At 45.5% G+C, this 10,771-nt stretch overlaps 1 protein-coding gene across 5 annotated transcripts in view; it reads left to right on the top strand.

The window, feature by feature from the left end:
• The first annotated feature begins 1,402 nt into the window (after positions 1-1,402).
• The window catches only part of TAOK1 (TAO kinase 1), a 122,662-nt gene continuing 113,293 nt past the window's right edge, over positions 1,403-10,771 (top strand). The window contains exon 1 of one of the 5 annotated variants that reach the window (XM_056559022.1): positions 1,403-1,423. The gene's annotated coding sequence lies outside the window, so the exon portion shown is untranslated. Of the gene's footprint in view, positions 1,424-1,717; positions 2,225-4,548; positions 4,569-10,771 lie in introns of those variants that run through there. The other 4 variants (XM_056559025.1, XM_056559020.1, XM_056559019.1 and 1 more) reach the window with 4 other exon arrangements.

Here is a 10,771-nt window from a genome sequence, read left to right as displayed (position 1 = left end):
GTCATTTTTGCGCCGTATGCGCTTTTACAACCGGACCTAAAACTGTAGTCAACCACGGTTTGAGGTCCGGTCGTAAAAAGCGCATACGGCGCAAAAATGAGCCGACCGGACCGAACGTTTCACTCCGGCCGGCTCATTGAAATAAATGACATACGGGAGCGCATACGAAGGCATACGGGAGCGCGAGGTTTTAGCTCCCCCCTGCCGTATGCGCTCCCGTATGGGAGAAAACGTAGTGTGAACCCAGCCTAACTCTGAGGCTGCTTTCACACTAAAAAATACCTCTGTTATAAAAACCCTGGAAATCGGCCTTTATAAAATCCCATTATAGTCTATGGGATTTTTCCATTAGCCGTTTTAACCTGTTATCGGCCGTTATTTTGTGACAGGCGAATGAACGGAAGAAATAGTACATGCACTATTTCTCCCTTTACTATCACCCGTCACAAAATAACGGCTGCGATAACGGGTTAAAACGGCTAATGGAAAAATCCCAGAGACTATAATGGGATTTTATAAAGGCCGATTTCCAGGGTTTTTATAACGGGCGTTTATAACGAAGGTATTTTTACATTGTGAAAGCAGCCTAAATGTGTGCATGCACTTACACCTACTTTACATATTGAGTTCCATAGAACTCAATATTTATAAAAGGCAGACTTTACCCAGGTAAAAATTCTGTTTTATGGACCATAAGTGGAAAAATACACTGTGAATGAGGCCAACAAAATGGTAGGAAGACTGCAACTAAAAGACTTAATAGATCCTGCTAAGGCTATATTCACACTGCATTTAGCGCTTACCTCACAGGTATCTGTATCCTGCCGAGGACGGCAGGAACCCCTAACATTAGTGTCAATGGGTCTTTTGCAGACCTGTTAACACTGCGGAAATTGATCCGCGCAAAAAATTAACCTGTTTATTCTTTGTGCAGAATTCCGCAAGCACTGCATTGCCGTCAATGGTGACTGAGCAGGGGCCACCAGACGGAATCTGCACAAGCAGAGATTCCTCTCAAATTACCCAGGCTGAACATACCTTAAAGGACAACTGTAGTGGTACACATATATATATGCCCATACCTCAAAAATAAACTCATACATACCTTCCTACGAGCCCCGTTGGTCCGGCACAGGCCTCACGGTCTGGCAGTGCTGACGTCATTCCACTTCCTGGGGACGCCGCAGAGCCGTCGGCGTATCACCGGCCATAGCGATGTCCCGCCCCGGCCTGTGATAGGCTGAGCCCACTGTCATGTAAGAAGCCGGCCAGAGCTCAGTGGGCTCAGCCTATCACCGACCGGGGCGGGACATTGCTACGGCCGGTTATACGCCGATGGCTCTGCGGCGTCCCCAGGAAGTGGAACGACGTCAGCACTGCCGGACCGTGAGGCCTGGGCCGGACCAACGGGGCTCGTAGGAAGGTATGTATGAGTTTATTTTTGAGGCACGGGCATATATAAATGTGTACCACTACAGTTGTCCTTTAAGTAAGATAAACTTTGTTGCTCAAAGCAACCAATCACAGCGCAGCTATTTTTCTGCATTACACTATCGCGAATGATTGCTAGGTACTTAGAAATGTGAATTTTTTCTACCTCATAGAAACCAATTACGGCAAAACTTCATTTCCACTCTATCCTATTCTGAAAACAAAATGAAAGCTGCGCTGTGATTGGTTGCTAAGGGAAATATTTAGCTTCCCCCCCCCCCCCCTAAGGGACCAATCAGAACACGTCTCTAATACCCTCGCCTAGACCTCGAAACTAGAAGCTGAGCTCTGATTGGCTACTTTGGGATTGCTTCACTTAGAAGTTTTACACGGGACACGTCTTCACATGAAAGAAATGTTTGTGTACCGTGTGGAAATAACGCGAGATTTAGCCCGCTGGGTGTCGGGTCAGGGCGGGGTGAATGGGGCTGTGACCTTCTCGTCCCCCGTGCGGTACGTGTAGGCAGCGCTCCCCGGCCTCCTGCGTACTCTGCACGGCGCCATCTTTGCGCGTTCTCTGCCCGCCCTCCCAGAGGCGGAGGCCGGGAGTTCCCGGTCACACCGATACGAGCGGCCGCTCCTCCTCCTGTTCCCGCCCACACCGCACTTTGTTTCCGCCCACACACCCCAGGCCGCCCTTTGTTTCCGGTGTTCGCAGCGCCCTCTTGCTGCCCCTCCCCAGCTCGGTTTTTGGGATCAGTACGAGGCCGTCCGGAGTGTCGGTGTGAGGAAGGTAAAGCAGCATGTTGTGTGTCCGCCATGAGAGGGATGCGGTGGGGACCCCGGTATTGGATGCTCCCAGGCCCGGCTGCTTGGAAGGGAGACGAGCAGGCCTTGCCCTTTCTCTGCTGCTGGGGTAAACATGAGGCGGGGGGCAGAGCACAGGGCCATCATCTCCTCGGAAGGGGACACTCCCCAAGGCCTCACATGTATGTGTCTAGTCATAGTGTGCTCTGACAGCCGGACAGGGCTCTACATTACAAGTGTCAAAGCCATGTGAGTCCAGCAGATGTAGCAGAGCTGAGTTTGTCACCACTCACCCTGCATTATCCTAATGTCACTTTTACAAGTTCAGCTCTGCTTCATCTGTCTTGGTAAAGTTGTAGTCAGATCTCACTAATCATGTTATGCTAAGCGCTTAGACTTTAAGTGACTGGGCAAAGGGTTATTTGTACCAGCTGGCACTCCCACCCACCAACACCAGCTGATGGTGCCACAGAAGTTAGAGGACATCAGTGCTCTCCAAACTGTGGACCTCCAGCTGTTGCAAAACTACAACTCCCAGCATGCCCGGACAGCCAACGGCTGTCCGGGCATGCTGGGAGTTGTAGTTTTGCAATGGCTGGAGGTCCACAGTTTGAGACCACTGCTTTTCATCACTGGATCTCATGCTTTTTACTCAGTGGGCAGAAACATTGCCAGCGTGACCAGTGTCAGATCATCACATGACAGCTCCTTGGTATCTAGAATTAAGGTAGAATGTGGTGGCACATAGTGTCCCTTGGTTGTGAGAGACACATTGGTGACGTGTGTGGCACAGTGTGTCTCTTACTTATGTGATACACTTCACTGGCACATTTGTCTCCTAGTTATAAGATATACTTTGTGGGCATGTGTGTGGCACATTGTGTCTCCTAGTTATAAGATATACTTTGATGGCATGCGTGTGTGGCACAATGTGTCTCCTAGTTATAAGATATACTTTGATGGCATGTGTGTTGGCACATTGTGTCTTCTAGTTATAAGATATACTTTGTGGGCATGTGTGTGGCACATTGTGTCTCTTACTTATGAGATACACTAAAGTGGCACATTGTGTCTCCTAGTTATAAGATATACTTTGATGGCATGTGTGTGTGGCACATTGTGTCTCCTAGTTATAAGATCTACTTTGATGGCGTGTGTGTGTGGCACATTGTGTCTCCTAGTTATAAGATATACTTTGATGGCGTGTGTGTGTGGCACATTTGTCTCCTAGTTATAAGATATACTTTGTGGGCATGTGTGTGGCACATTGTGTCTCCTAGTTATAAGATATACTTTGATGGCATGTGTGTGGCGCATTGTGTCTCTTACTTATGAGATACACTAAAGTGGCACATTGTGTCTCCTAGTTATAAGATATACTTTGATGGCGCGTGTGTGTGGCACATTGTCTCCTAGTTATAAGATATACTTTGTGGGCATGTGTGTGGCACATTGTGTCTCCTAGTTATAAGATATACTTTGATGGCATGTGTGTGGCGCATTGTGTCTCTTACTTATGAGATACACTAAAGTGGCACATTGTGTCTCCTAGTTATAAGATATACTTTGATGGCGCGTGTGTGTGTGGCACATTGTCTCCTAGTTATAAGATATACTTTGTGGGCATGTGTGTGGCACATTGTGTCTCCTAGTTATAAGATATACTTTGATGGCATGTGTGTGGCGCATTGTGTCTCTTACTTATGAGATACACTAAAGTGGCACATTGTGTCTCCTAGTTATAAGATATACTTTGATGGCGCGTGTGTGTGTGGCACATTGTGTCTCCTAGTCATGAGATACACTTCAGTGGCACATTTTGACTCTTGGTAATGAGATACACTTCAGTGGCATATGTGTGGCACCTTGTGTCTCCTTGTTATGAGACACACTTAATATTTGGACATTGTAGATTGCAACAGGCCTGATGTGAGAGTGCACCCCTGAGGTGCCAGGAGGATGTGAATTGCATCACACTAGCGTTTACTATGACGTTCACACCAGTCCTTAATAGAAAGTCTCATCGGGGCAGTTTTTTTTTTTCTTTCTCAGTGGCTTCTTGCATTTGTATCGCCAGTCATTGCTTCATAACGTCGCTGGCAGTGCCAAGGTTACCAGCTCTGAGGAGGAATGTTTCCTGCTTTTCTTCTGCTTTCTGTCTCCTTTCTACGTTTGTATCTTGAGTGCTGCAATGCTGCAGATCTCCGCTATCCCTTCTCCTGACAAACATAGCCTGGGATGTGTGTGTGTGTGTGTGTTTGTTACTGTAAATGTTATTGGAGGGGAGGAGGGGGAGGCCTGGAAAGGCAGCGGAAGGAGCTTAGAGGAAGGTTGGTGGCACCACATACTTACATTAAATAACAAAGAAAATCATTCTCATTGTCTTTATCCTTAGTTGCTTTCCAGCCCCACCTAACGCATGCATGGATCTTGTGCAGGGCTTACGTAAATACCAGGGCGCTGCATCCAGCAGGTGTGTGTGTACTGTTTGCATTGTGGATGTTTTTGCATGGCTACATAGGTGGATTTCAGTTTGCCGTCCACATGTCATGTTGTGCTTTCACGTCCATTGTTGACAGATCAGTGTTCTCAGCATTGCCAACGAAATCTGTAAACCTCTTGTGGACCGTTGTGTCTCTCAGCTTAGTACTACAGTATGAGGATAGACAGCTATGGGACTATTTACCTACAGTCGGGGCATTTGTAGGTTGCCCTTGTGGTGGATGCGGTGTTATTTCTGGCCTGCCTGTTTGTTGAGGGCTAGAGCTTGTTTACTTGGTTGGTGACGCTTTGCAGGGAGATGCTTGGGTCTGATTTTTCTCTGGTGACATCACTGCCTGTAGTAGGGTGGATAAAAAAAACTTTTATCTAGTCTGGTCACATTAAAGACAATAATGTGGTAATGCATTATGTAGTATAGTGTTTTCCAACCCTGGGCCCTCCAGCTGTTGCAAAACTACAACTCCCAGCATGCCCAGACAGCCAAAGGCTGTCCGGGCATGCTGGGAATTGTAGTTTTGTAACAGCTGGAGGCTCCATGCTTAGGAAACACTGGTCTATGTAGAGGACAGGAGCTTCTTCAGGGTCATGTACAGTACGTGCAATGTTCTAAAAAAGTAACATGGAGTCGCCCTCACCTGGTGTCCAAAGGAGCAGGTAACCCTGGTACAGGTAAAGTGTACAGAACATGTTGTGCCTCCCTGTACTGTGGGGGCGCTATCAGACACCAGTCAGTGCATACACTTCAGTAATACAGGGGTTTTACAAGTAAACTGCCCATTCTGATTGGTCAAATCTTCCAGCCATTGACGTTTTCACAGAGCTGGACTGTCCGTAACATTGTATATTGAGTCTGATTTCAACTTACAATGGTCCAGAAAAGACCATTGTATGTTGAAACTATTGTATGTTGAGGCCATTGTAAGTTGAGGGATCACTGTACAACCAATGGGTAAAATCCACAGTGAAAACGTGTTGCTTGGCACAAAGAACGATAATGCTGCAGAACATTTTGGTGGAGTTTTCAATAACCAATTCAACATGTATGTACCGTACTGAAGTTCGCTGCTTAGGTCCACAGAACATCTGACACATCTGAATGTACCCTCAAACTTTTGCACATCCATTATGATCGGATATATATAGGATACAATCTCCCATTTGGATTATTTTTTTTTCACTCTGTGCTGTTAACATAATTGGTTTGGGCCGAGCTTTATATAGTAAATCATGTAATGAAATACCTGATTAGTTACTACACATCGGTAGTTTGCATTTTTATCACTATCCATCATATGCATTTTCAGCTACTGACATTCCTGTCTTTCATTGACTATTCTACTTTACAAATCACAAGACCAATATATAATGAAAGATATCTGGGAGTTTCAGAAGGATGTAGAGGTTAACATTCACTCATCTGTAAAAGAATACCTTCAAACTACAGAAATGAAACGAGAAGTTTATTTGTTGAATTTCCACAGTGGATCAGCCACCTTCCTGCATAAAGTAGAGATTTGGGGCTTACGCCTGTAGCAATCTGCCATGGCCATAAGAGCTGCCCCCAAAGGCTGTCCGGGCATGCTGGGAGTTGTAGTTTTGCAACAGCTGGAGGCAACCTGGTTGGGAAACATTGTAATAATAAAACCAAGTAACTGGAAGCTGGACTATCTGATTCCTGAGCGCAAGGTTGCACTACATTATCTTTCGGCAACACTTTTATCAAGAATCACAAGTGTAATCCTTGTCTGCATTTGTGCCTGGAAAGGGTTTGTTGCCCAGCTTTCCCAAGATCCTGAATGGCAGATCTACTTACTAATTCTTTTAGTAGGAAACACTCTGTAATAATCATATACAGTAGTTGGGTGTGGAGAAATGACTGTAGCCAGACAAGGACAAATAAAACGAGCAAGGCGGTATGGGGTTCAGCTATTGATTCTTGGTATTTGGGCCTAGTCAATGGCTGTTAAGTGTAGGAGACAAAGTGGCACTGCCCTTTCCTAGCTCCACTGCCACGTTTGTTCTTTTAATCACCACTGGGGCAGCAATCATACCACCACTGTTTAGATATTGGTCGCCATATCCTATCCTATGCTAAATGCCACCAGACATGGGACACAAAAGAGGGATCTACATAAGTGAGCTGATGTGTATTGTCCTATTGGTATTTCCTGAAGTACTACTAAACAAAATAAAGGTTTGGTGTAGACTGTGTCTGAGCCTTTTCATAGGTTTACTTTTGGAAGATTTCCTGACATGTATCTGTAACAGAAGGCTCTGATGGCTGCCACTGTATAGCATTTGTATGTCATCCATTGGCTACAGAGTTTATATATAAAAAAAAAAACTTTAAAGGAGTAGTCCAGTGGTGATTCAGTGGTTTACAACTTATCCCCTATCTTAAGGATAAGGGATAAGTTGCAGATCGCGGGGGGTCCGACTCCTGGGGCCCCCTGCGATCTCCTGTACGGAGCCCCGACAGCCCGCGGGAAGGGGGCGTGTCGACCTCCGCACGAAGCGGCGGCCGACACGCCCCCTCAATACAACTCTATGGCAGAGCCGAAGCGCTGCCTTCGGCAATCTCCGGCTCTGGCATTAGGGATGTATTGAGGGGGCGTGTCGGCCGCCGCCTTGTGCGGGGGTTGACACCCGCTATCTCGGCGGAGAGCCGGGGCCCCGTACAGAGAGATCGCAGGGGGCCCCAGCGGTCGGACCCCCCGCGATCTCAAACTTATCCCCTATCCTTAGGATAGGGGATAAGTTTTTCACCACTGGACTACCCCTTTAAAATAAGATATACAGACAGTAAAGTACTGTACAACTACATTCTCCGAGCCATGGTCAGTGCAGGGGGTCTTGCCCGAAAACTTCGATAGATTTCAATAGGGGCTTCACTTATTTTTTTGCATAAAGGTGCATTCACACCACGTTTTTGCAATACTGTTCCCGTATCAGGTTTGTACTAAACTGTATAAAAAAGATGTGTACAAACTTTAACCCGTATACGGTTAAAAACCGGTTTGAAAAATGATGTCCGGTTGCATCAGTTTTTTAAGAAAAAATACCATATATGTTTTACATTTTTCACTCTCTTACAAATAAAGTTTCACCCGTTTGATTGGAAGTCCAGAGTGCACTGTGCAAAGTCAAAAACCGTACGGTGCAAACTGGATGGAACCCTACACACACACATACGGTTCTCTACGGTTCCCATTGACTCCCATGTTAAATAAAAAAAAAGTACTGTATACAGTCTCAATACCTTTTTTCACCCGGACCAAAAAAAACATGGTAGGTTACGGTTTTGGATATGGTTAAAAAGCAGACAAAACCATACAGGATGCAAAATGGATGCAACCGGATGCATTGTTTGCCATACGGTTTACAATGGTGATTCAATGCATACAGTTTTCAATTTGTTTCCATACAGTTTTAAAACTTATACAGGAACAGTAATGTAAAAAGGTGGACTAAGGGCGGTATCGCCTGAAATGCGTTAATTTGTTCACTTTGTGTCTCTGGATTTTCTTTCAATAAACGGGACTTTCTTTGCATCTATTAATCGCTGGCGTACTCTCTACAAAAAGGTGGATGCACCCTAATTGAGTCTCCATTGATATCAATGAAAGGAGGGTTTTCGGTGCAGTAATCGGCATCAAAACTACACTTTTATCTGTGTGAACATGACCTAATTTGTTTTTGGCCTGATGTTCATGTCATGGCCTCACTGAGCTTCTTGTGCCACTGTTCGGTGTGTGGATTCAGCTGCTTAGTTAACATGTCACTAACGCTAGGTTGCCACCAATGCACAGGAAATACTTCAGGATGCATCAACTTAATTTGCCAAAACGCGTTGTCCAAATTTTTTTATTTTAATACATTTTCCTGTGCATCTGTGGTGTCCAGAGTTCCTTCCTTGCTAGCAGTAGCGCTCTACAGATTCCCCATTTTTTGTCTGTTCATCCGGCTTCCATATTTCCACACCCTCGGGGACACGGATAGGGAAGATGGAGCAGCAAACTGCATACATCCACTGCTCCCCAAACCTATCACAGTGTTGTGCCTGCTCTGTTGCACAATACCAACAGGTTAGTACAACACAATAGGTGAGGTGGTGGGTCACGTCCACTCGTTCCCACGATACGACATGAGAGAACGCTCCCTTTTTTGTTCTTTTCACTTTGTACTAGTTCACATGTCTGAAGTTCCATAACAACTTTTGACAAGGATTTGGATCCAGAGAAGCCCCCTCTATCAGTGGGGCAGCTCTTATGTCCATGGCAGATTGCTACAGGCGTAAGCCCCAAATCTCTACTTTATGCAGGAAGGTGGCTGATCCACTGTGGAAATTCAACCAATAAACTTCTCGTTTCATTTCTGTAGTTTGAAGGTATTCTTTTACAGATTAGCGAATGTTCACCTCTACATCCTTCTGAAACTCCCAGATATCTTTCATTATATATTGGTCTTGTGATTTGTAAAGTAGAATAGTCAATGAAAGACAGGAATGTCAGTAGCCGAAAATGCGTATGATGGATAGTGATAAAAATGCAAACTACCGATGTGTAGTAACTAATCAGGTATTTCATTACATGATTTACTATATAAAGCTCGGCCCAAACAAATTATGTTAACAGCACAGAGTGAAAAAAAAATAAATAATCCAAATGGGAGATTGTATCCTATATATATCCGATCATAATGGATGTGCAAAAGTTTGAGGGTACATTCAGATGTGTCAGATGTTCTGTGGACCTAAGCAGCTAACTTCAGTACGGTACATACATGTTGAATTGGTTATTGAAAACTCCACCAAAATGTTCTGCAGCATTATCGTTCTTTGTGCCAAGCAACACGTTTTCACTGTGGATTTTACCCATTGGTTGTACAGTGATCCCTCAACTTACAATGGCCTCAACATACAATAGTTTCAACATACAATGGTCTTTTCTGGACCATTGTAAGTTGAAGCCAGACTCAATATACAATGTTACGGACAGTCCAGCTCTGTGAAACGTGTCAATGGCTGGAAGATCTGACCAATCAGAATGGGCAGTTTACTGGTAAAACCCCAGTATTACTGAAGTGTATGCACTGACTGGTGTCTGATAGCGCCCCCACAGTACAGGGAGGCACAACATGTTCTGTACACTTTACCTGTACCAGGATTACCTGCTCCTTTGGACACCAGGTGAGGGCGACTCCATGTTACTTTTTTAGAACATTGCATGTACTGTACATGACCCTGAAGAAGCTCCTGTCCTCTACATAGACCAGTGTTTCCTAAGCATGGAGCCTCCAGCTGTTGCAAAACTACAACTCCCAGCATGCTGGGAGTTGTAGTTTTGCAACAGCTGGAGGCTCCCTACTTGGGGAAACACTGACATAGACAGTGATTCACAGCTAATCTTTATTACTTTTATATGTAAGGAATTGCTTTATCTATATTAGTTATCTACTTATTTTTCTTCTATTTTTGAATTACATTTTGGTGTTTTAAGAACCAATTACCAGGTTTCCTTGGAGTTATGGTCTCAACATACAATGGTCGTCCCAGAACTAGGGATCGACCGATATCTGTTTTTTAGGGCCGATACAATAATCATTGGCAGTTAGGGCCGATAGCCGATAACTTATACCGATATTCCGGTATAAGTTATCGGCTATTTATCCCCCCGCGACACTGCTGCAGATCATTGATTTAAAGCGGGCGCTTTAAATCAATGTTCTGCAGTGGCTTTTGCAGTGCCATAGGCCGCTGCCGCCACCACCACCCGCTTCTCTCCCCCTACCTGTCAGGGTGGTCTGGGCCATCCATCCTTCCTGTAGTGTCCGGCGGCATTCCGGGTGGAGGGTGAACCGGTCCGAGCTGTCCTTCTTCTCCGGGGGTGCTCTTCTCCACTCTGGGCAGGCTCCGGCCTAGTAACGCAGCATAGACGCCGCTGTGCAGTGACGCCCGTGCGCAGCGACGCACCTGACGTCACGGCGTAGCGGCGTCTATGCAGCGTACTATGCCGTAGCCTGCCCGGAGTGG

Source organism: Hyla sarda, chromosome 2 (genome assembly GCF_029499605.1).
Source record: "Hyla sarda isolate aHylSar1 chromosome 2, aHylSar1.hap1, whole genome shotgun sequence".
NCBI classification, from domain to species: domain Eukaryota; kingdom Metazoa; phylum Chordata; class Amphibia; order Anura; family Hylidae; genus Hyla; species Hyla sarda.
This window is presented reverse-complemented; position numbering and strand designations above follow the sequence as displayed.